We start from the raw sequence: 22,428 nt of genomic DNA, 5'->3' as shown, positions 1-22,428 counted from the left end.
ACATTTTTGCTTCTTTTTTGCATTGTATAATCTCTGAAGATGCAAAAACCGAAAATTCATAAAAATTGTAGGAACAAAAAAGTGGCCGAAATTGCAAGCTGGACGAAATTTGGTACAGTTACCCTACTTGAACAGTAATTCTGACGTTTTTGCAAGTGTATCGGTAAAAGTTGAAAACTGGCTCTGGGAAAAACAACATTGCGAAATGCTCGAACTCGAGTACACTACGATTTCTCCACAAATTAGATCTGTAGAGAACTGTGTAAATAAATGTGAAAAATACATGAGTTTTTAACACTTGGAAGGACCCTAGTGGCAGCCGCTGCCAATTTAATTTTCAATTTTATTCTTTATAGTGAAGAATATATTATTTCGCCTGGAGGCCCGATTGAATGCGTGCAGAATTTATCTGGCTATTTTTTCGTTATAAAATTTTTAATAAAAATTAAATATTAATGTAAATATATTGCAAAAACAAAAAACTGCACTCGGAAGGACCAAGTGGCAGTAGCTGCCATTTGCATTTTATATGGGAGTTTGACGTTCTGCAGATGTAATTTTCTTGATTGTTAGTGTATAAAAGCCTTAAAAGAACAAATTGAAAGTGTTTTTGCAAATTATTGAGAAGAATTATGGGAAATATTGAATTGGGAAATATGTATGAAATATGAATAATTATGGGAATTATTCAATTTTTCTCTTACTTCCCAAAGCTCAAAATCCATTTTGTTAAGCGAAGTTAATAGAAAATAGTTAATAGTATTAACTATTGTTCATATGTAGAATTTTTGCTTTGAAAAATAAGAGAAAAATTGAAATATTCAAAGGCTGCCGCATTCAAAGGCAGACCACTTTCCCTGACGCCATGATTCTGATAAAAATGAAAACATCGAATGGTTAAAAATCTTTAGATACAGTACCCAAGGAGGTGAAATTTCCGATTCAGACACCAGAAAATAACTGACTGAGGCTCCGAATGTTAAAATATATGTAAAAATATTAAAATATTATGTAAAATCCGATAAGTGGCAGCGGCTGCCACTTGGTCCTTCCGTGACACTTTTAGTTAGGGTTCTTCGAAGTGTTAAACATGATCTCATATCCTGATATCTAAGATGACAACTAAGGCCGGTTGTACCAGACGGTTCGCCATAGTTTAGTTCAATTTTAATATTGAAAGAGATAAATTGGTCTTTTAAATAAAGAAAAGGGGTGGCAAAGCGTCCCAGGCTTTTCGAAATGCTCGAATTCGTGACTTAAGGCGTCTACACATTGGGAGCAATTTTCGTCAAAAATTGCGTTTTTGACAGAAATTTGACGTTTCCCCCTACAACGTTGCAGGGAATTTCCTTCAAAAAAGCAGTTTTTGACAAAAATTGCTCCCAATGTGTAGAGGCCATTAGATGCTATACCTCAAAAGTACTTGCGTATCATTTACCGTTTACCGGTACTTAACCAATTTAAATCGATTCACAAATCACTCAATAGATTCCACAAAATAGTTTAAAGAGTAATAAAAATTATATTCGAACAAAAATAATTTATCGGTAAATAACCGGTTCACTACCGGTTTACAACCGACTTGAACCGATTTATAAATCACTCAAAATATTTCCCAAAATACACCTCAAGAGTAATTTAATTGAATTTCGTATAAAAATTATTTATCATTTATGAACCGGTTCATCACCGATTCAAAACCGATTGAAATCGGTTCAGTGAAAACCGAACCGAGGGGTGAAAAAATCGAGGGATTATATACTGCTCTCTCCATGGAGTTCGAGCAGTAAAAATATATGTCTTTTCATGTGTGCTGGATAACTCTAATCGTTTAGTTTCCGTATTTGCCCACTGCTTGCCAAAACGCCCAAACGAATCGAATTTTACAGGTTTTTTCAAAACCAAAACAGTATAATTAGCACTAAACCTACCAAGATTGGTCGAATTGACCGGGTTGAAAACTTTTTAAAATTAACACATATTTAAACAATACAAAAACGCTATCAATCTTTATGAATTTCATAAAATATTCATATAATATACTTTTCAGTATTTACATTTTAATTTTTTCGTCTTTTCCAAGAAAAAATATTTAGTATTACACACAGAAAAAAAAGTATTTTGTAAAAATGTTCGTAAATGTTTGCGAATTCATAAGGGGGAGTTACGAAATGCTCGTAAATCGTACAACCCACAAACAAGTTCGTAAAACTTTGTACTTTTTTTACAAACTTTATTTGTAACATGATCTCTTGTCGAGCATTTTTTGTACTTTTACAAACATTTGTTCGTAAATGTTCGTACACACACAAAAAATGTTCGTAAAAGTTTGTCACTTGTTCGCAAATGTTCGTAAAATGTTTGTCAAGCAAACAAAAATTTACGAACAAGTGACAAAATTTTACGAACATTTTTTGTGTGTTTACGAACATTTACGAACAAATGTTTGTAAAAGTACAAAAAATGCCCGATAAATGGTTATGTTACGAACAGTGTTTGTGAAAAAATTACAAACTTTTACGAACTTGTTTGTGGGTTATACGATTAACGAGTATTTCGTAACTCCCCCATAGGAATTCGCAAACATTTACGAACATTTTTACAAAATATTTTTTCAGTGTACCTAGCGTGGCCTATTATTTGGCCGAGCGAACTAGGAAAAACTAGCAAAAACTGTCGGTAGGTTTAGTGTTAACGATAAATATTCCTATTTTTAGAGAATACCTCCAAAAGCCAAGATATTCCTACTTGTGAAATTTAAGATTATAGCTTAATAATCCACTTTAGCATCAATTGCACTAATCCTTTGAAACTTTGAGGAAGTTTCAGGGAATTTCACTTCCCTTTGCTACGTTCTTTGTGCTCTCAATAGCTCCCTGCCATCCTCACCTCGTAGAAGGCAAATGAGCAGGCACTTTGATAGACAGTTGGAGGGTTATTTAGGTATGCACTTGAGCCGGTATGACGCAAATTCTCTGCCACAGACACGTGCTGAGACTAATAATTTGCAGAAATTACAGATCAGCGATTACAGGCGCATTATAATAATGGAGGAGAACTCAATATTGTTGGGGAGGCTGTGTGCATATAAGTGGAGGAATTATGATGCCCAAATACACTCCAATTGTGAACGTGAATGCCCATCAATTTCGTCGAGTGAGTACCTTCTTTTTCGGATGATTATCTCCCAGATGCGCCTTTATCCCTCTAGTTAGCGTCAGGTGTTGAGGGGGGAATGGGTCACCCTCCTAGGCACCCATTTTACTGAAGAATCGTTATGATGGGAGTGGTTGGGGTTCGTCTCACAACACCCCATTCAAATTGCCTCATTTTTCTCGCGCGGGGATTCAATGGGAAAACCCCTTAAGAATCCAAAACACGCATGGCGCCAAATGAGCTCTAAAAGTGGAAACACCTGCTGGTGAAAAATTATCTGAATCAACTCCAACCATCTTAGCCAAATTGAGCTCCACTGATCCACAATGGGAAAATACTTTTGGGGGTGGAATATTCGCCGAATCAAGAATGTCACCACTACAAATTTTCCATTTCCCCTCTGGTAGAGATCTTAAATTAAATTCCAAGGAGTGCTTCTTGTGAAAGTTCTGTATCTATTTTTAGATATTTTCTGCTTTAGAAAGAATATACCATCATTACAGCTGAATTTTCCCTTGGACTCTTCCATCGAAAATCCACTCGAATATGATAACGAGGAGGTGAAGAGAATTTTGGGTGAACATCTAATTTTGTATTTTCTCGTCAACCACAAACACTCTGACCACAGGAACAGAAATAGAAATGTGTGTCCTTCCGCCTACACTCGAATTACAGTAGTGGTTATATTTATGAACACATATCAGAGCTTTTTATCTGCACTGTTTAGTGGTTATCTTAAAAATCTCTATATGGATTTGGTATTCTGTAAATTCAATTATTTCATCACATTGCTTGTTCAATTTTGCACATCGAAAAGGCTCAAAATTGCGAGGTATGTCATAAAATTGGTCATATATGAAAATACTGTCGTACCAGTCAAGGCATTGTGGCACATGTGGTGAAGTACACTTTTTACTACTAAATACTCGCATAAACATAATTCTTCACACTCTACAAAACAAATCACTTAAATCTCAACCCCATATCTCCTCTGGCCATAAAAAACACATCTATTTCACCCAATATGCAAATTCTTATGATTTTATTTTTCTTTCACCACTTTTGCAATACACATTTCTTCGCCCAAGTGAAATGAAAAATAAACATCCTCCAGTGCGAAGATGGAGCAAATTTCTCCACTCTTTCATCATATTTATCCATCGAGATAGTGCGGAATATTTTGTGTCTATTCATCCAATGACATTGGCTTAGTTCTCAAGAGGAGGATATGTCACATTGAAATTGTCCTGAGATGGGAAAATCAATAGAGATTTTTTTTTATTTCCAAATGAGGGGAACGAAGCTTCTGCGAGTCGCCAGAAGCTTCGATTTTCCTCCGATACATCATCATACATCTCCATGGAGGGTCCAACCCCCAATGGCCACGTCATCAGTGTTTTGATCTTTACACCGTACATAATTCCTTTGCCCCGGAAAAAGGGAATGAGACCGGCTTTGCGCGTCACAAGTGAGAGGAATTCATCATTTAAATGGTTTCATTAAGTGTTTCCGGGCCCATCAGATATCCTCATAGTCCTTCTCTATTCCCCTCTGCATCATTTGTGCGGTATATTCCCGAGAAAATTCAAGGAAATCCTCCCCCATTTTTTTTGCGCAAAGAAAACACACAACATGCGGCAAAAGCCCTTTTCATCTTTCTACAACTTTCTCTCAAAAAGATGGAAGGGCAAGTTCGGTTGAAACAAGGAAGAAATGTGACGCTTTTTGCCACTTTTTACTGGGAAATTCAATCAATTGAAAAATTGGGAAATAATGGCATTCACACACCAAGGAATAGGGTATTTTTTTTTCTGAAAGATCCCTTTTTGTTTCACTTTGAAATTGCAGAAAAGTTCGTTGTTCAAAAACAAAATTGATTTTTTTTAACACAGAAGCGATATCACAAAATTATATTGAGATTTAATTGAACTCTTTGGCTTTTTTTTTTGTAATTCCACTTAACCTTACTTTAAGCTGAGCATTGCGACCTTATTTCATACGCGCAGACGTAATCTAAGTCATTTATGAGCAGTCAAAAATAACTCATAAGGGTATTTTCTACCGAGGTGGGGATTCCGGAAATCGTCGGAAAAATACAATTCACTCAAGGAAAACTCATCAATTTTTTCCAGAGCTTTCGGATCGGTTTCTAAGCCTATATCAGTAGTCAAGTCTTTCAATTGCTCTCTAAGGTTCTCGACACACTTACGACTTAAGCCGAGAGACGACTTAGTGGAAAATGGTAGAAATATGGTTTAACCATTATTTCGAGTATAATTACGCTAAGCCGTCTCTCGGCTAATCCTCAGGTCTGTCAATGCCCTAAGATTCATTCAGTAATTGGGTCAGGATGTGCACAGGGTAAATAGAAGAATTGTGGGCACATTTTTTTGCAATTTTCTAGGATTTCTCCAACACCGTTTTTCACAATTTTCTTCACTTTTCTTCTTTCTTGGGCTTCTTAGAGGTATCAGCAGCTAGTTTTTGTCCGCACTCATTGTCGCGGTATTTTCTACCGAATAACATTTTTAAACCCACTGGATAAAATAAGTAAAAAAAGCTCTAAATAAAATATTCCATAATTTTTAATTACGATAAAAATTTCCCTAGTTAAAAGTATTTATTTACCACTAGCTGTGATTAAATTTATGATTATTTCTTGAAAGAAAAAAAAAACACGTTATAAATTTAAAACATTTTTTTTTAAACTCTTTTGCATTTATTGATTTAATTGATTAACAAGTTTGTAAGCTCTGAAAGATTTCTAAGTAATAGAGCACCTTGAAATTTCTCCTGAAACTCTGTGAAGTATTTAATTGCTTTGTCGACATTTCAGAAGTGGAACTAAACTATCAAATAGAGAACTTTTCAATGAACTTTTAATGTTCCGGAAAAGAATAACAATTTATTAAACAAATAATGCACCGTTTTTTTATTATCGTAATATTCTAATATTTCTAAATTTTTTTAAATGGTTCTAAAAATAAATTTTTGCATATTATCACAAAAATAATTTTCATGTCAAATAATATTTTTGAAAATTTAATCCTAAATTATATTTCTATTTGTACTGCTACATAATTCTGAGCAACGGAAACTTTAGTAAGTCTGACGTACTGATTTAGTTATCTTTAGGGTTTTTGAAAGTCATTTAATTAAATGTGGAAATCATGAATGAAAAATACTACGTAATAGTTTCTAAGGGAAAACCTTTTAGGTAATCACAGATATTATGTAGAATGTTGGCAAAATTAACGATGCTAGTGATATTCAACTTGAAAAAAAAAAAAACTATAACTATATCTATGAGAACAGTACATCTTTTAGTGTTTAATTTTTTTTTAGCGTCAGTGAGATTTCGAAATTACTAAAATCTGAAAACTGTCTTATTTTCAAAATGGGCTGGCAAACTATCCGAGCTTTGTGGAATGATCGAACTCATGACTTAGACACTATACTTCGAAAGTACTTTCGCATCATTTATTGTTTACCGATTTACAACAGATTTATTGAATAGATTGAATAACTCAAAAGATTGCCCAAAATAGCTCAGGAGAAATATAATTGAGTTTCGGATAAAAGTTAGTTATTGTCAATGAACCGGTTCATTACTGGTTTAGAACCGATTGGAATAGATACAGTTTTATCGAAAATTCCAAGACCTTTCCCATGTGCCCAAAATTGATACCATTCGATTGAAAAATATGCTCGCTGAAGCCATTTTAAGCTTTAACCTAGAAAAGCCGTTATTCGAAATGATTCAACGCGTTTTCGAGCAATCCCAAAAAACATGGTTTTGGAGGGTAATGGGATGGGCGGGGGAAAATGTGGGACATGTTAATGATCCAGGAGTCGACTTATGGGGAGTGGCCTTCAGAAGGTTCATAGTCTATATTTCTAACCGTTTCCGCACTAGAGATTTGAAATTGAAGGTTTTCCGCAGAAGAAAACCTGTCAATTTCTCATGGAATACACCATATCTTAGTTTCTTCAACTGAGGAGTTAGAAAGTATCTACAAAATCCATTTCTCAACACAAGAACTATTTTGAATAATTTTACCAATATCTTATAAAATATGCAAATATCGCAAATACCAATGTAATTTATCTACCAAGAAATTGTTCTAATATCCATTTACTGTATACATAATTTTCTCAATTTTCTAAGTACGTAGTTTGCCAAAGGACCACCAAATGTTACTAATAATGGTATCGTTTCATATTACCCATTGAAAATTCAATGTGAGCTGCATCGATGGGAGTTAGTACGAGAATTCGTCAAATTACACCAAAGAAATGGTATCCTCTTATTCAATATATGAACTTTCGGATAATGTTACTAGGCAATTGAGTGAAGGGGGAGTTTGAATTTTTGAGGTAAAACACACGCGTTCAAGTCACTTTGGACTGGGGTGGAAGTTCATTTTGTCCCACCCACAAAACGGGCTGGAATTTTATCCATGTTCTGAACCCCAGGAAGAGGCTCTCCATTAGGGCGCTCACCATCCCCAATGAATCGAGATACTTCATTTTTATGATGTAGTATGTGTAAAATATTCCAGCCTTATGCCATCGTTTTGGGGCACGGTGTATGTCGCTTGCGTGGGATGCTGATTCAACGGTGGTTTTGGGGGTGGTTTTGTGTATGTTATGTAAGAAACTCTTGCTGAATTTTAAATCCTTGTTTTCTCCCTCCCGAAAAAGAAGCATCCGAAGGCGAGTAAGTTTGAATGCGCCCATCTCCAAAAAAATCGCTCTCATCGCACTTTGTGTGAGTGTTTTTCGATCCAAGAGGCAGTTTTGGAGCAAATTTTCCTCAACTTGAGTCAATATTTCCCAAGGGAGAGGATGGGAGCTAGGTTTCTGAAGGGGACGATGGTGGTACAGCATTATATTCCCATCCTGTACATGGAGGTGCTTATGGGGAAGCCATGAGATAGTTTCCTCACACATGGCACAAGGTGAAACTCCGATAATGGACACGGGCAATTTGGTAAATGCTGTGGAACAAACTTCTCTGCCTCTATCAATGCTATTCAATTGCGTGTTATACATAATAAATTTTCACCACTCCTTCATCATCACTTTCACCTCTTTTCCTTTCGACATCTTTCCAAACTCAATGTGTTGACATGGAATGTCTACTCTTTTATGTGATCGAAATATTCACGGTTTTCGAACATTCTCTACGCGTATACTGTTGAGGGATTTGTAGAAAAAAACCTTCTGTGACTTTAGTATAAATGATAAATTTATAATACAGAAAATAGTCATTAGGGCTCGTTTAAATAGGGGTATTTCGAAATACACCTTATTATGCTACGTATCATTTGTTGTAAGTCGATTCTAAGACAAAATCTCCTTGTCATTTAATATAATTTTTCTAAACATGTAAAGGATGTATTATAGAGTGTAAAAGTCGTTTAAGATGGCGTACTTCGAAATCCATTCTACAGTAGACTCTCTCTCAAATGGGCATTTGGGGCGAAGTGTCATCCAGTTTATCGATAGACTTGGACGTCAAAGCCTTTGTAAATTCCACAAAAAGCGCTCAATTATAAAGAATCACGATAAAATAGGAAGAACTACAGTGAATTTGAGCAAATTAGCTTCACAATTAGCCGATTGAGTGAGAGTCTACTGTACTGTCCTGTCCACTGAAGTCTCAAAAAATCTCACTTATTTTGTGCCGCGGATCAAATGGTCTGCTTAAATTTCTCAAAGTGTGTCTTGGTTAAAATAGAAAGCATGCAGGACATTAAATTGTATTTCGAAATTCTTCCATGTTTAATGGAGGAATGTTTCATCAATAGAGGAGACTGGGGCAAAAAGTCACAAACCGAACATTTCAAAATTCAATGTCTTTTAAGATAAAAAAGATAGCGTCCTCAATGAAAAGTTCAAATTTCGAATTATTACTTTTATTATGATAGTCTATCCATTAATCCTTAATTGAATTACTTTGAACATGAAAATTCTTTATTTGTACCTATTTTTTATGAACTTCTAATACCATAAACAGCTGATTTTGACAAGACCAGATTTAAAAAAAAATATTTCGAACATAGAGATTTTGTTGAGCACATCTTACGTGCCAAGGGACAGGCGAAAATGAAGATTTAGTGTGAAATATTTATTTCGAAAAAAATCGCCTTTAGGGTGGAGTCATCACATATGGACGTTATCCACTTATGAACAACTTGCAAAAATTTGAAATTCCTACCAAAAACAGATTTAGAAAAATAAAAAATAAAATTATCAGTCTATGACACAATAACCAATTTTCAGATTTTTCGAAATCTCCTAAACTAAGATTCTGGTTTAGGTAAGAATTTAAGATATTTGCAAGCTGTCCATAACATATAACGTCCATAAGTGATGATTTTGCCTTAGGTCCTTTAAGATCATCCTTTCGAAACAAAAAAAAATCACAAAACTTAAGTTCTTATTCAATTTTGTCAATTTGTCTGTCGCCAACTAAAACACTTTCTGGAAAACTTTACTTTCGAAATAATTTTCGAAAGTCTCTGCTTACAAGAATTAGCTGTATTGTTCAGTGTGATTGCAATATAATTTACTTTAAATAAAACAATTGGAGAATTTCTATTGTTGGAATGACCGGTTCTTCATTGTTTTAAATATAATTTATTCAAAATGTTATCCACAAGGTTTTCGAAGCCAAACTAATAATTTTTAGTTGTTTTTAACTGCTAGAATTCCAAAGAGAGAGCAATTTCCACAATCGATTTTTTTTCAACTTCTCATCATCCTGGCTTCCAGTCTTCGGTGACCCCCACCCCAGAAGTCAATATTCTCTACCGAACTAACTTACCCAAATTACCCCCCACACCATGTTTTTTGGTTTTGCTCAAAACTGGCCCTGGCGATTTCGTTCATTTTAGGATATGTGTTGGTAGTAGTCTAGCTGAACATTTCATCCTTAGACACGTTTCACTGGAAAAACCGCCATCTTGAATTATTGAAGGTCAAAGTTCAACCACCCAGGAGGGCCTAATTTTCACCGGATTTGGTTAAATTTGGATTATTTTGTAAGGTCTTGAAATTTGGAACTCGATTGCATCGGTCACAATCGATTATGGATAGGGAAAGTAACGGTAAAAGATCTATTTTAAAAATACTGTTCTTGACCCATATAACATTCAAACAGTAAGAGATATCAACTTCCGGTCTTCGATGACCCCTCTTCAAATAACATTATTTTGAAACTAATTTTTTAAATAAATTTATATTTCAGTTAAATAGAAGGCTTCTTTTCACGACCAAGTAATACCCAAAACCAAAAAAAAACCGAGACACGCTCGTGGAGATTGTAAAATACCGAACTGTAATTTTATGTAATGCGCAAACCACAATGGGAGACTTTCCAAGATGCCTTGGCACATAGCACAGTGGGGAATACATTTCGAAATATCCCTGTCTCAGAATAGCTTGGAAAAAGAAAAGCGATAAGGACACAAAGTATTTAAGGTTTCACCCAAGAAAATTACTTATAGGGTGAAAGGAACGTCTATTGACACTTTAAGAACTCATGTCAGCACCTACTGACACCCTACTATTTACCATTTGGGATATGAAATTTGAACATCTCTGTTTATAGTAAAAGGTATATTACAGAAAAAAACGTTATATTACTTATATTTTACTAGATACATTAAATAATTTTCAAAATTTTGACAAAAGTGTCAATAGGGGTTCCCTGTCGAACAGACGTTCCTCCGACCCTAGTTAATATTTAATGAAAACATGTTCGAAGTGAATATTGCGTTACTTTATGACTTTACAAATTTCCGCTCTATGTCGAAAGCAGTTTTTCTTATTGTCAGTATTTTCTTGAGTGCAGAAGTTTTACTGAAATTGCTTTCATTTTGTCAATCAGTGCTTAAAATTTGTATCGCGTGTCTGAAGAAACTTTTAATGGTGTCTCTTCGGTGCAAAAACTGACAGCAATTTGACCCGAAGAGCATGGTTCGAGTGAGGTTATCGGTGATGATTTTTAGATAGGGTTGTACACCACTTGAACATTAAAACCCCTTTCTCTCTTAAATCTCCAGATTAATAATAAATGGTGTGACACGAGAAGTTTTGCCTTGAGGGGGACAAAAGGAAGAACTGTGCGGGGTTTGGAAAATGACCCAGTATATGGAGTCCTCGTAGCCATTCAAGGGATGCTGAAGGGCAAATTCATAAGCAGAATCATTTAATATGCAATGTTAAATGGGCTCAGAGTTGGAGTTGAAGAGCGTTTTTGTACATCAAACTGATTTTATTAAATTCTCCATCGAGTTTTACGGCAGGCTCAAGTACAATTTAATTTAATTATAATTTCAGATGACTCGCTCTTGAGTACACCCTCTCATTTCTCTCCAGGGGAATCATCTCACTTGAGAACTTCAATAGAAGTATGAAGAACAGGCATATTATAATAAAAATACTTACCATAGAAAGGTTCTTTTCAAGATATTTTTTTTCTTTAGGGATTTTTTTCATCTCCAAAATTATTTATTTAAGCCAACAATAAAAGGAAAAAATATATAGAAATCACAGACATTGACACAGAAAATCAATGTGAAATACGAAAATTTCTCACTCAAGAGAAATCCTTTTTTTTATTTGGAGTGATGAATAGAAAAACATTTTTATGAAATATTATAAAAATTTTGATTTTTAAGAGAATAAATATAGCAAGAGAGAGCAGATATAAACAACAACTAGCATTTGTGTAGATTTAAGAAAATTTCTAAATAATTTTTGGGAGAATAAATTAAAATTCAATTGCATTCTATCAGTAAGGAGCACATTTCGAACGGTTTTGGAGTTAATTTCACTTTTTGAAATGCAAAATGTTTGAAAATTTTGGTTTCTATGAATAAGAACATGAATTTTCAAGATTTTTCACTATGTTCGAACTACATGGGTAAATCATGATATTTAATCTTTCTGATTACTAAAAAAAGGTTTGTTTAAAATCGGAAAGTGAAAAATTCGTACAATATCTCGATTCTTCATTACCTTAATATCAATTTTCAACGTCCCTGGATTCATTTCAAGTTGATTTTTAAAATAATTAAAAGATTTAAGAAAAATAAGAAATTAGTCCGGGGTTTGTCCGATTATTCGTCATGCTGTCTTTTTTGTTGGTTTGTAAGCCTATTGGTAAGATCGGTAAGATACATATATATCGACTTGTGGTGTTCAGTGACTTCCTTTCATAAATCAACATCCTCTAGTGAAATATTCTGGTCAATATTTCAAGATTTTTAATAATAAAAGATTAATATTTTAAAAAAATTAAAATTTTTAATACTCCTTGGTATTAAAATATTCAAGAAGTTATAAAATATTTTGTAATATGGGTTATGATTTGAAATAGTTCCTGATTAATTTTGGCTTATTTAAAAAACAATTAAAATCTAAAATTTTATTTATCCAAGATCCGAACTAGTTGCTTTTATTATGGTTTAGCAATCATTCCTCTGCTTCTTTCTAAGTTTGTAAATTTTCGAGTTATTAAACTCTATCTACCTGAGATCGTTATTTACTAAGTTATTTACTAGTTCTCCATTTATCTCGGAATTTTATTTTTTAAACAGTTTTTAATATAATATATGTAGTTCTTTATATTTTAAAAGTTGCATTGTACCTTGAAAATGGGTTGAACGATTTCATATATGTTCAGGAATAATAGAGCCGAATTATTCCTATAGTACAATACCTTTGAATAGTTGCTTATAACGATTTTCAAAGTCAAACATGGAAAACCTCTAAAACAAGTACCGTAAAGCGATCTTCAGACTAGAGCTTTACCCCAGAGTGCCCGAAGGTCTTAAAATCCTAAATAACAATAAATTTTATTGACTTTTAAGAATGTAATTGATCATAGTCCCTTAGTAATCCAATCTTAAGTCCAAATTTTCAAAAAAAATTATTCCGATAAGAAATTAAAGAAGTTAAGCCATATGGCTAGGCCTTAGGTCTGAAGCCCGTATAAGTGCCGTTGACTTTGTCCCCTGTGGATGACTTTGACATCCTCCTGTTCGTACGTTTTTCTTTACTTTTAGTACTTAAGGATGGTATTTACCGATCTGTGTACCATGTCTGATTGATGAAGAACATTTTTACACTTTAGAATTAAAGAAAAGCTTACAAACAGGGGGAGGGGGTGTCAAAGTCATCCGAACTTACGGTATTTCTTAACCCTTGATGTGTAAATTGAAATTGCATTCAATTGAAATTCTTTAAAAATATAAACTATTGCGATTAAATTCCAAACTAAAATTTCTTTTTAAATCCATATTAAAATAAAGTTTTATTAATAATAATTGCGGTTGATCTTTTAAAACTTCTAAAATTTTCAAAATTAATTCACTTACTTTTTGTCCAGAATTTAAAGTTACCAGCCATAGGAGTTAAATTTCCAATGTGAAGTCTGCTTGATTAATTATCACAACAAACCTTTCTTTTCAGTGTTGAATTAATTCTAGTGAAAAACTTGAAGTACAAACGTGCTCCTTACTATGTCACTCTCGCATCAGACACAATTTTAGGAAATTTAAATTGATGGTTGAAAGGTTTCTGAATGCAATTTGATTTTACCTAATTTTGTCGATTTTATAAATGCAAACCAACTGTAGCAAAAGCATCAAAATCGGGCACAAAGAAAATCACTGCAAAATTATGCCAACAACACAATTTTTTCGCAATACATTTTTTTCTTATATTCTCAACAGAGAAATATGTTGAATTAACAGAACCAGCAGATAAAGAAATATGTTTAAAAATATTAGTCAAAAATAGACTTTATAATTTTTTATCAAAGAGACATATCAGCGTATTGTGTGGACATATTGAAAAAATAAACCTTCAATCAACTGCAATAGAATTATTTTGATAAAAAAAAATAAAATAAATATTACAAAGGAACATAATTAAGGAATTTATTCATAAAACTGACTACATCACAGACAACATCCTATTTTCACGAACGACATCATAAAATTGACAATGAGATCCCTCCTTGAATGTGATACAGTTTTGCTTTAAATATTGTGAAAATGCCTTTTCTTAAAACTGTTTAATGGAACAGAAAAATAATAAAATGGTGATGTAGATGATTCGTTTCAGAGATGTCTGAAAGATTTGTCTTTTGTTTTTGGAATGGTAAAAAATAAAGAAAAATAAAAACAAAATGCCAATGATGAAGATTCTTTGATTAGTTTCTAACCAAAAGAATCAAAAACAAATAAATAAATAAATATGATTTTTTTTTCTATTCAAAGTGTATCACATTGAATGAGGTGGATCCGAAAAAACGATCTTACTTAAAAAGAAGTCAATGCACGTTGATAGAAGATGATCAAACTCATTTGATGGTGATAAATGTGGCTCGCGTCGATCTTCTTCACTCCACGTTGATGTTCAGGTGATATGGGGCTTAATACTCTTCGACACTTAGTCAAATCTTCTTGTCTTCTTCGGCAGTTAGTAATCACATTGTTTGAAAAAGTCGAAAAGCTTGATTGAAAGATCGCCATTGGCTTTGATGGCCGTTTTCGTCACCGACCTCATTATTATGTCTGTAAGACACAAATTAAAGAACAAACAACCAAAATGATAATTGTCAAAATTAGAATAAACATAAATTACACGTATTTCTTTTAATTTTTAATTTGCACGGGACAACTTTCTTTTCTCTCTCTTTTTGTGATCTACAAAATTTAATCACAACATAACATAATAGACTGTTTTTTTTTTCAATATAGCAAAAGAAATAACGCAAAATAAAACAAAAAGTAACTGGCGGGAGTGTTCGCTAAAATTTCTTATTGATCTTCTAAAATGAATTACACTGCTAGAAAGAAATACAAATCTGTAATTTCATAAAAGATTTTTTTTCTGGAAAAATCGTAAGATCGCTATAACCTTAGCTTAAGAAGTTCAAAGGCTGTTTCAAAGAATCCGAAATGTAAAGACTGCCAATTCGCCTAGTTTATTGCACAAATATTTCTAGATACCTCTCGTTCAGCACTAACCTTCCCGATTTGAGAGCTCTCACCGGTTGAGGTTTTTTCTGTACCGATTCGAAGGTATATCAGAGAGGACTTATCTAAAAACCCGTTGGAAGTTCGAACGTTTAAACAGTTTAGTTTAAACAGACTTACACAAAAGTGAGCAAGTTCATTGAAAAAGACATTTATTTTTTTAAAATTGCGATTGAAACGTTCTGGCATTCTGAAATTTTACAAAATTTAAGGAAAAATTCACATTTTACTGCACACTGTTGTGTTTTAGACACTGTTGTTGACATTGCTGACGTTTGAAGCGTCAAAAATACCGAAATACGAAATGGCAGAATAATCAGCGCTAAGCAACGAGTACGTGAATTTTCACTTTAGGCTTTCGGTAGATTTTCGAATAGGTTTGGCTTGGCTTTTTGGAGTGACTTTGTCTCTTCGAAAGGTTATTACTGAACGGAGCCATTGAGTGTCTTATAGCTTTAAGATTGCCAGATCGTATGATTTTTCGATACGGACCACCATTTTAAGAGGTTTTTGAACAATTATTTCTAGATTTCGTGGTTATTTTCACAAAATTCACTAAACTAGATTTTTAAAGAGCAAATAGATTGGTTCATCACCCCTTACTCAAGCATCTTTATTACGTCATTTGCATCTGCTAGAAGAACAAAGCTTAAGTTCACTGATACATTATGTTACTTCAAAAGAATTCTTGAACACCCTATGGTAATGAAAAATTCAACAATTATTTGTTTCCAGTAAATAAAAATATTGTAAAAATAAAAATTTGGTTAACTGTTACGCTATTGCAACGCTTTTTTATCAATTTAATTTCAATAACTGTCTGAGAAGTCATAACCTCAAAAGCAAAGCTACATTACTTCAATTTATGATATGTAAGAGGTTAAGTTTTTATAGATAAAGCGAGATTCCATTAAGAAATAACTTGGGGAAACTAAATTATATTATTTTGGGTATTTTATTACAGCAGGAATCATTTTGTACTTAGCCACAAATTCAATACAATTTAAAATTTTCAAAAAAAAGCAAATTAAAATACATTTTAGAGATTCTAGACTTCTAAAGTAGGAAAACTATTAATTTAAATTCCTTCGGGCAGATAATTTAGGTATTTTTTGCACCCGATTCAATACATTTTGAGGTTATGTTGCATAAAATGTCATTATTACAAATAAACTCTTGAAGATTTATACTTTACCTATAGATAATTAAGTATTTAGTCTGATAATATATTTTATTTAAATCCAATTTCCTGATTGGTAAATGCTTTCGGCCAATCAGGAAACGTCATGATACTAAAATATTTCATCTGAGTAAATATTTAGTTGCATGTGTGTTATCCTTAATTTTATCCTACAGATTTGTTTTTCATTTCTTAGCAGTGTAGGAACTTGAAAGTGATAAAATAATCCTTTAAACTTACTTGTTGCTTGTGTAAATAATAATAAAACATCAACTGAAAGAAAATTTTAGCCATTTTTTTTTCTTTCTAAATTCACTATTGTCAAACTCATAAGGCGGGACTCTGTATTTCAAAAATTTTGATGTCACGTGAAGAATGTTTCTATGTTTGAGCCAATTTTACACAATTCATCAAATATTCCTTTCAAAATATCGCCAAAAAAAACTATAAGGCACTTTAGGGGAGAATGTCAAGGTAAATGGGTGCAATAAGAAGGGAAATACTGTTGCTTCACATCTCACCAAAACACTCTTCTACTGTAAAAAAAGATCAGTATCATCTAAAATTTAGCAAAATATGACATAAAATAATTCATTTTAGCAAAATTTCTATATATCAAACTGAAGGATGAAGGATTGGAGAAAAACAAAATATGGAAACAAACATTAACATTATTCGCTGATGAATTTTCAAATGGTATCAACGTCAAATGAAACATGTTTTTGCATTTAATATTGTTTTTCAGCGAGGAAAAATCATTCAATTGGATATGTGGGGAAAAAGTGATGAAAGTGAACACGGAAAAGTACACAGAATGGATGAGAAAAGCTCTATGGAGATGAGGTGTAAAATGAAACATTTGTTTTTAAATAGCAGGAAAAAAATATGAATTTGACATGAGTTTTTTCCGCATTAGCTGAAAAATATCAAAATGAACATGTCTTTTTTTCATCGTTCATTTTCCTGAGAGGGAAAGACTTTGCAAGCTCTTCCATTAATTTTCAGCCTCACATTGAACTTACAAAAAAAGCTCCCCAATTCGGGATATTTCTTTTTTTTTGTTCCATTTTAGCTTGGAAAAAAATTCAATGCATACGGGAGAAAATTGCCCGTATAGATGGTAATAAATTTGGTGCCTTTTGGCTGTGGATGTTCCTAAAGGGAATTTTAGCTCACAGGAGTTATATAGGATCTCACAGTCAGCCAGAGATTTAGCTTCCTGTCCTTAAAATGTGGCCGGAGTACTTTGTAATTCTGAGGTTGAATACGAAATAGAATTTCATTGTTTTCACTCTAGCCGGATTTTATAGAAATTATACAAGGAAAAATGTTTATTTTACCACCAATAAACCATAGTCAGAGATTTCTTATACAATATTCCTAATTTTCCCTTTTCTAGCAAAATCTCTTTATTTTCATTTTTTAAATAATTAATTTCACATTTTAATTTTTCTATTACTTCGGCAAAAAAATTTCTAAAATTTTCTCATGATTTATGTACGTCCTATATTTTTATTTTAATTCTATACAAAATCACTCGTAAGAATTCTTTAGTATTTTTAATTTTTTTATTTCATAAACCTTTATTCTTTATAAGATTTTTTTTTTAAAAATATTATATTTATTTATATAATTGAACTTGCTATAACTTAGTACACGAAATCCCATTGTAGCAAAATAAAGGTAAAATAACGTAATTCTAACTTTAGTACTCTGAAAAAAAAAGTTTTGTCAAATTAACAAGACAAATTTGTCAAAAGGATGTTCTTCCATACTGAATATGGAAAAGTTTTGTCAAATTGGTAAATAACATCCTTTTTAGAAGATTTGAACAAAATTTATTTGTTCGTTTAACAAAACTTTTGTTTTCAGAGTATATATGGCTTAAAGTTATAGTATTTTAATTCTTAAAAAATTTAAAAGAAGATGAATGACTAATAGTTACATTATGGTAAGATAAGGTAATTTGGTTCAGAATCATGTTTAATTTAGAACTTTAAGATTTTTGCACTGTTTCAGATGGTCAAAGAGAAAAAGAAAACAATAAAGAAGTACAAGACTTTGCATTCGAGAGTACTCCTTCATTGTTTTTTTCCTTTTGCCATCTATAACTACTAGGAAATCTGAAAGCTCCAAATTAGACATGATTCCAAAATACCACATTTTTCCCTGAGAATAATATCAAATAAAATTTATATTAGAGTAATTCAATTGATCGGCAACTTTTTAAAAAGCTGCATTTTTTTAAATTTGAAAATGAATTTTATTAATGTGCCCGGATAACAGAGAGCAATTATGATAAATTTCTGTGTTTTTCAAATTTAAATTTTTGATATGGTAATTTTTCGTACGTATTATAACCCTTAGTCAACAGGTGAACGTAATGACAACGTAATATTGCTTTAGGTTTTCCTGAAATTAAATTGAAGGATGAAATTACTCTAATAAAAATCTCCTAAAAATTTCCTTGGAGTTAGTTTCTTTTTCGAAAAATACAAAGATCATTATTTAAAAGCCATGAGTGAAATTTCCCATTGCTAAAGCTGGGCAATAAAAAGAATTTCACGTATCGGAGTCAGTATTGGCCTGAATGAAAAAAGATCATCAGTTTTCGTGTTCTGGGTTCAAAGAAGTAGTGGTAGGCTTCAAAGCAAAGCCTCATTCCCAAATGTTCTCAATTTCTAAATAACACGCAGAAATATTAAGAACTCTAAGAACTTAAAAATTCTCCAATAATTTCGTCTATTATAAAATTAATAAATATTATAGAAGTTAAACTAGATAAACCATAAGTTTGAAGAGTATAGATAAGTTTATTTAAAGTCGATTAGAATGCGTTTGAAATAAATTTTAGCCTCATTAATCTGAACGGTTACCCTGAAATTTCATAGCACAATGACCCAATTTTGAAAATTCTAGAATGTTTCATGACGAAAATATGGAAGTTTAGAATTTAGGTAGTTATCTCTAAGGTGAATCACTAAAATTACAATTGATTCTCAATATAAACCGGTTTCCCAAAACGAAACATATTAAAATTTAGAACAAGTTTTATTTTATCTAAGCTGAGCTTGTAAATATAGTCCATTAATTTCTGACGGAGAGTAATAACGTTAAAATAACTAAAAAATTTACGTCAATTGAGTTTAGGTACTTGCTCCTGAAATATTTTTAACAACGTTAAAATAAAATAATTTTTACTTTAAGTTTTTTTTATTGTGAACGAAAATCTTTGTGATATTGCTAACTTTACTAAGTTATCAAAAAATTTTTAATATTTATCATGCTTTCAGTCTCTATTACTCCCATAGGCATTAAACTAATGATATACAAAGAAAGTAGAAACCGCGACTAACAAATGTGCTCTATATTAAGTAATTTTTCGCTTCCTTTATGTTTTATTACCAAAAAGGGTATTACATTCACTTCGAAAAAAAAAGTATTTGAAAAGAACCTATTGAGGATGTATATAATATTGATTGGGTATATCAGTTTTGATGATCAACCCAGTGGAATAATTAAGTCGTAAGTCAGTTTATTATTACCATTTTCTTTTCTCATCGTCACTCATGCCCAAAATCACCAAACTCCTGCCACAAGTCTGACTTTATCAACAGAGATAAATGCCTCTATTATACCCATTTGCTATCGCATACATAATAACAATGGCTGGTATATTGGTGCAGAGGCCTCATTTCACCTTCGAGTGGAGGAACAAGGCTTTTCCGAGGGGGTAGCTTTCCCAAAGTATTTTCGGGTATCTCATCTTCCGGTGTGGGGTATGTATGTCCAAAAATTGAATTAATGATCGCTCATTTATCACTCACGGGCACTAATCTGGGAGACGGATTTGGGGAATGGGGTACCCGTCAAACTCCGCACTTGTGGCCTAACACTGCGGGACGGGGTTTTGAGTTCCGGAGATGGTGGGAGGTTCTTTTTTTTTTGGGGGGCGGGCAAGATCACTTGAATATTTTATCTCAATCCATGGAGCCACATGGTGCAGATCCAAAACAATAAGAGGGAAAAAGTTCCGAGGTCTCTTCTGGGGTGATTGTTCTTTTGTTTAGCGGCAAAAATATATATCCAATATTGAAGATTGACTGAAGGGAGAGGTTGGACTTCTGTACCCTTCAATATGCACACATAGACCCATTTCTCCCCTAATTGATATCTTCTCTAACCCCATTCACGATGGAAAAGTCAACTTGCATCAATCATATTGCCCCGTCTTCTCGACATTATTTATTAACTAACTTCTTGACGAATACACCCCCGACAGGCATTAAACTTTTCCATTCTCATATTTTCGTCTCCCAAAAGCCCCCTGGGCACCCTAGCACAAAAAAAAAATCCTCAATATGAATAAGACACAGAGCTTTATCTCAAAACACACTTGACCCTCTTTTGAGAACTCAGCAAAGTCAAAACGGAAGGGACTGCACAATCCCAGTCTAACAAAAAAACATACTCATACCCCTTTATTTGTGGCCCTTGTCCCTGGACTTCTGAGCACATAAATCACATGGAGAATCTTTAGCAATGCTGGAAAATTTTTAATCTTTCTTCTGGAGATATGATTCATTGGATGGTGGTTGTGATTTAGAGGGAGCAACTATTGTTAATTGAGCTCAATATAGTAACAAGAGAAACCCTTACAGGAACCAGTTTTATTCAGACTCTTCCGGATACTAAGAGAGAAAAATGAATTTTAGTGGCTTTTTAACACCCGAGATTTCAACACAATTGTCTGTCCCTTTTTTTGGAGTTATTTAAAGTTATGCAAAAAAGTTTTTAAAGCTAAAAAGAAAGTAGAAAATCTATAGGTAATCCAAAATCAACTTATGTTAATATTAATATTGTATGCTAACCGAAAGAACAATTTTGAGTAAGAACAAGGAGCTTTAATTGTACAATAAGTAATATTACTAGTTTGGTTTGTAGAACTTATACTTTGCTAAGTCTTAAAATCGATAACTAAAACTCTTTATTAGAATTTGAATTTCAAATTGTTACTTTACTTTAACATTAGTGATAATTGTAATCGAATAAGATTCAAACAGACTAAGATTACATGATTCTAATGTCTAATTATAAATAGAAAATTATGAAAATTATTCTAAGAAAGTTTTGTCGTAAATTCGTATACTCTCTGACATTGAAATCTTGATTCTCATGGCGCTGGCATACCTCTTCGATTGAGTGAAATTTAATCTATTGAAATTTCACCTCTTACTTCTTCTTTCCGTCAAATGAAAATTGAAAATTACAATTTTATTTTTAATTTGAAATTCAATTTCTATTTGACAGAAAAAAGTAAGTATATCAGATTTTAGTTTAAAAGAGTAAGAGGTAAAATTTCAATGTATTCAATTTCATTCAATTGAAAAGGTGTGTTTTTGATTTTTGATCAGCACCATTAGCAGAGAGATTGAATTCAGCAGAAAATAAAACGATGAAATATTATACATATTATGTAATACAATTTTTCTAAATTAAAAATGAAATTAAATTTTTAGCAGTAGGGGAAGATGGGGTAATTTAGAATCATATTTACTTTGGAATTTTAAGATTTTCCCAGTGTTTCAGATGGTCAAAGAGAAAAGAAAACCACGAAGAAGTATACAAGACTTCACATTCGAGAGTACTTCTTCGTTGCTTTTTCCTTTTGTCATCTAAAACTGTTAGCAAATCTGAAAGTTACAAATTAGACATGATTCCAAATTACCCCATCTTATCTTATTCAGGTCATTATATTGGTCTGTAAACGATTCAAAGATAAGTTGTAACTTAAACTACAAGTTTATCAATTCCATTTTTAAAGCCGGATCTTGAAAGGATATTTTTCCATTGAAAATTATTCTATCCAAGTCCAAGGATCTAAATAATACGGTTACTTTCAAAACCAAACGGTGATCAGGCCTGGTACTCACGGTTTATTATGCCTGACTGTCAGATAATTATGGAAACTGATCGGCTCTAATCAGCCGATAACACTGACTGATCAGCGCAAAACTATCTGATTAAAATAAT

The 22,428-nt window shown here is 32.6% G+C and overlaps 1 protein-coding gene across 38 annotated transcripts in view; it reads right to left on the bottom strand.

Moving 5' to 3' along the window:
• The window catches only part of LOC129801532 (CUGBP Elav-like family member 4), a 966,051-nt gene that overhangs the window by 150,097 nt on the left and 793,526 nt on the right, over positions 1–22,428 (bottom strand). For 2 of the 38 annotated variants that reach the window (XM_055846728.1, XM_055846737.1), the window contains exon 2: positions 14,496–14,750. The exons of the other annotated variants lie outside the window; for them this stretch is intronic. The gene's annotated coding sequence lies outside the window, so the exon portion shown is untranslated. The remainder of the gene's footprint in view (positions 1–14,495; positions 14,751–22,428) is intronic. 38 annotated transcript variants of the gene reach the window in all.

This window comes from Phlebotomus papatasi, chromosome 2, assembly GCF_024763615.1.
Source record: "Phlebotomus papatasi isolate M1 chromosome 2, Ppap_2.1, whole genome shotgun sequence".
Taxonomy (NCBI): domain Eukaryota; kingdom Metazoa; phylum Arthropoda; class Insecta; order Diptera; family Psychodidae; genus Phlebotomus; species Phlebotomus papatasi.
The sequence above is the reverse complement of the archived record's forward strand: the minus strand, read 5'-3'. Positions and strand labels throughout refer to the sequence as shown.